Source organism: Triplophysa rosa, linkage group LG4 (assembly GCF_024868665.1).
Source record: "Triplophysa rosa linkage group LG4, Trosa_1v2, whole genome shotgun sequence".
NCBI classification, from domain to species: Eukaryota; Metazoa; Chordata; class Actinopteri; order Cypriniformes; family Nemacheilidae; genus Triplophysa; species Triplophysa rosa.
Genome location: NC_079893.1, coordinates 8,902,806 through 8,907,580, shown reverse-complemented (window position 1 = coordinate 8,907,580; position 4,775 = coordinate 8,902,806). Strand labels below are relative to the sequence as shown.

The 4,775-nt window shown below is 36.1% G+C and overlaps 1 long non-coding RNA gene across 1 annotated transcript; it reads left to right on the top strand.

Moving 5' to 3' along the window:
* Nucleotides 1-3,450: 3,450 nt before the first annotated feature.
* On the top strand, nt 3,451-4,438 carry LOC130553543 (uncharacterized). Its single transcript, XR_008962867.1, has 3 exons — nt 3,451-3,515; nt 3,791-3,844; nt 4,077-4,438. It is a non-coding gene; the product is annotated as an uncharacterized LOC130553543 (long non-coding RNA).
* Nucleotides 4,439-4,775: the final 337 nt, after the last annotated feature.

Genomic DNA, 4,775 nt, shown 5'->3' with positions numbered 1-4,775 from the left:
ATTGTACAATGCTCCATGTGTGAATGAATGATGATGATTATATTCCCACAATCCTACAACAAATGAATCTGATTGCATGGGTGGTAAAATGGTGAGAATTACATTTCCGATCCTAAGCTTGTATAGTGCACTTTTATTGTATTTCACGTGTACACTTGTATTTCAAACAGAAAGATTAAGCAAGAATGCCATTGTACTTAATATCAACATTATAATGACAAAAATTTCAGAATTTCAGTATTGTTTTTTATTTGAATGACGCTTGACAACCTGACTGTCAACATTTGTTATATGACAGCAGTTTGGACTTTTTGTTGCACTCCATGGAAGAACAAAATCAAAATCATTTAGGTTTCAAGCGTTTCTAACATCTCTGACTTAAAGGTATATTTCACCTAAAAATGAAAATTCAGTCATAATTTACTCACCTCTTGTCATTTTAAACCTGTATGACTTTCTTTCTTCTGAACACAAAAGAACATATTTTGAAGAATGTTAGTAACCAAACAATGGCGGTACGCTTGCATTGGTTTTGTGTCCATACATGAAGTGAATGGGTACCGCCGTTGTTCGATAATATCTTGTTTTGTGTTTATTTTTTAGACACGATTCAAAATGCAAATAAGCATGCATATAGCATCATGTTTTGAATTGTTATTAAGTACTTCCACATGCAGATCATAATTACTGTAGATGGTGTCTGTATGAGTGAACACTGTCAAAGCTGAACAATGGTAAAGTCAGGAGCAACCCACAATTAGAATGATCCACAAGGCAGTGAGACCTGTTTGACTAATTAATTGTCCAATTGACTCATACAAGTGAGGGTTGTGTTCAGAGTTAAAGACCCTAATTAAATCTGGAGCCGATAATGAAGTGATTTAGGGAAGGATGTTGATTTAGGGGGAACAGATTAAGAGAATCACTTGAGAATGATGCGGTTTATAAGGTGGCATCCCCAATGACTTGGAAACAAAAACAATGTCATTTATTTTAGGTTAATTGTACAACAAGAGTGGGTGAATGTTTGGTTCATTAGCATAATTAAATAGGGAAAAAAAACAATTATTTTAAATTCTAATAATTATTCATTCATAATATCTCACATGCTTTGTGACAAGTTGTCATGTGATGTTTTTTCACGAGACACGTGAGAGCAAAAAAGATTTTAGGTTAGCAAAATTTGCAAATTGCGCAGTGTGAATGTATGATGATGAATACATTCCCATGATCCTACAGCTAATGAATCTGCGTCCATAGGTGAAATAGTGAAAATTACACTTCAGCAATGAATACATTTTGTCTGACATTCTAAACTTGCAAAGTGCACTTTTATAACGACTTTGTTAGATACACTTGTATTTCAAACATGCAAATTAAGTCAAGCAATAGTCTAGCAGGATTGTGATTGTGAGAAACAAATGCATTAAAGGTCCAATGATTTATTTTTTGCAGGATCTATTGACAGAAATGCAATATAATATACATAACTATGTCTTCAGAGGTGTATAAAGATCTTACAATATGAAGCGTTATGTTTTTATTACCTTAAACCCTGTTCGGACGGACTAGTTTTACCGGAGTAGGTTTGAGAATTTCGTGTTTCTCAGACGTGCTCTGTGATTTTAATCCCTGATTTAAATCTGCCATGTCTGTTTTTTTCTCACACGATCTCTGTAAAAAATCCAGAGCAATTTACACAGTTTTTCGGCAAAGTCAGTGGTCCTCTAAGAAATCTAATCCCGTCCGAATGTGAATGTCTATGATTGCTGACAATATCTTTTCAAACGCGTTTCTTTGTGTTTTGGCCAACGTGGAGTGCCGTAAGTTCTTACTAACGCGCGTATATTGTACTTCCTGCATCCCACTCATAGACATGGATGCTTGAAATTCTGCGAATTACAAAACAAAAATCGAGACAAGCCAAATATCATAAATTGTTAAGACTGGCAACTGTAATATCAGTATCAGGCAAGGAACTCAGCTTTATTTTTCCATTACGTAATGTTAATGAATGAAAATAGGAAATTATTATATTAAATAATCATGTTTATTTTAAGCAAGCAGTTCTATAAAAAAATGTAGGCTATTTTTGTAAGATTCATTTAATAATTAATAAATTAGAATTAAATAAATATATTACATTTTCTGTAATAATCTAAACTTTAAAGCAAAAATGTTTTTGATCACGTAAATGAGTGGTGTTGCCATTTTGACTTTTGTGTAGTTTACGGCATGACTACCACACCAAGTGCCAAGAAGGAGCGAACAAATGCCTTTTGGGAGACAGATGTACTGCAAAATTTTGGGGAAACTGAGTGGTACCTAAACTTTATAATGCCACAGGATGCCTTCCTGATTCGTCTGCACATACAAAAGCAATCCACAACAATGAAGACCCCAGTATCCTTAGAAAAAAAGGGTTGCTGTGATGCTTTACAAATTAACAAGCAATGTTGAATTTCTTGATGTTTTGGCACTAGGGTGAGCACTGCATGTGATGTGTGCTGGGAGGTGTGTCAGGGTATCTGCCAACTGAAGAGGAAGTTAATTAGGATGCCAAGATCTGAAGAAGAGGTCAAGTCCATTATTACAGGCTTTGAAGAGAAGTCAAGGTTTCCCATGTGGTGGGGCCCTAGATGGAACACACTTTCCAATCACAGCACCATCCAGCTTTCACACTGATGACTATAACAGAAAAGGATGTGCAGTGTGCTGTTACAGGGCTTGGTGGATCATCCCCTGATAGCAATAGACTTCGGGGCGGATCCGCCTTCAAGTCGCCTGGTCCGCTGTACTCTCAGATTCAATTCGGCCACACGCACAGAATATGCCCCGCCTCTGCACAACGCACTGTCAACTCGCGGACTCGCAACTGACGCTGGGCGAATTCTCTGACCGAACGCGCCTTTTTTAAACTGTCACAGTCACTTAATCCATCTCCTCACACAGTGGAAACGCTGGAGCTGGCAGGTCGGTGAGGACGGAACACTGTAAGAATAGTTAAAATATGCTTTATTTGTACAGTTACGTAGCCAGTAACATTACTGTTGATTGCTTTGCTTGATGTTTTTAATTCTGAAGTGATTTTTGCAAGCCAAGTTTCAGCACATTGTCATTAGCTTTTTGAGTGAAAGCTTTTTGGACGGAATGTCTTTATCTCTCTAGGAGGTGGGGTGATTCAATCGGATTTTAATCCAACCCTGAGCGCATGTTTTCTCCCCTTTCCAGTAAAATAGCAGGCGAGATAAACTGATGTTAGGCCTAACGTTAACGTTACCTGTTTTTTTTACACTGAACTTCTGGTATAGTTTGAGTCTTTTGTTAATATTTTGACATATATTCTCCACCTCCCCATGTAATGTTGTTTCAGATAATTTTCATATCATATTAAATCTTAAAATACTGTGCGTGCTTGCGTGTGTTCTGTTGTGTGTGTGTTGTTTTGCAGTTTACAGCTCATTCAAGTGCCACTGGTCTTGCAGTATTTCATCTTTTCCAAACAACCGAGTAAAGTAAGATTTGATACCGTTTTAAACTTGATTTAGCCAGCTATTTTGTCAAAATACTAATAATGGTCCACACTACAGATTTTAACATGTAATAAATGTGCAGTTTCAAAAGATTCATACCAATAATTTAAAGTTTAACGTTTTTAGGTTTATAAACTACTTCGTAGTTTACTAACCCACTTGTATCTGTAAACTTCAGTTCTGGTAGACTAATTATTTCATGTCATATTAAGATATTAAATCATATTAAGATACTGTGCATGTGTGTTCTCTTGCAGTTTACAGCTCATTCAAGTGCCACTGGTCTGTTTTTGGAGAATTTCATCTTTAAGGTACGTATGTAAACTTTGCCTACAGACTTAAAAAGAACACGGAGGTTCACAACTCGCATGCAGTTCTGTTTATTAACGGCTAGAGCTCCAAAAGTTACATAGTGTACCTATAAATGTCAGATTGTACACTCTTGTTTTTAAAGACAGTGGTTATGTGTATCCTTAAAAAAAACTGGTATCTCCTATGTGATTTCATGAATTTGTTTAATGAAAATTTGCTTGTGTATCACAGGTGCTGTGAGAAAGAGCCATGTCTCCCGTGCCGCCACTGATGATGACATTACAAAACACGTAATACGGTGGTTCAACTTGGCAGCAGATAGGGGAAACTCAAGGAGCCGTCCCACTGTCAGCACCCAACAGTAGCGTTTCGGTGTTTCACAGTTAACTTCTGTGTTTTGAAGTGTTCGTTTAACAGTTAAGTAGTAACAGTTGAGATAAAGTTTACTACTTTAAATAGTTTTGTTTCTATTCATCTTCAAAAAACCCAGTTTCCACACAAAAAAATAAGCAGTGCAACATTAATAAGAATAAATGTTTCTTGAGCTACATTAAAAAAGTGTTCTTTTTCATTAAATAAAAAATGTTCTTTGGACAATTTATGGTTGCATTTCATTTTCTGTAATACTTATTAATTGTATACATAAATAATTGTTACTGGCTAAAATGGCTGAATTTTGATTTACAAGTTTTGAATGATTTCATCATGTTTTATTAATAAAGGCAGGCATATTAAATATTATAGAGCAATCCAGTCTATCCAATGTCGGTCCATTAGATTTGAAATATTTCTTTAGCTAGTTTTGGCCAGAATACTAGTTTTAAATGAGGGATCTGAAAGGTATCCAGACAGAATGACCAGATCGGATCCGTGGCGGATCAGCTGCTTTATAAACGGGTCCTGATTGGATCCGTGGCTGATCAGCTGCTT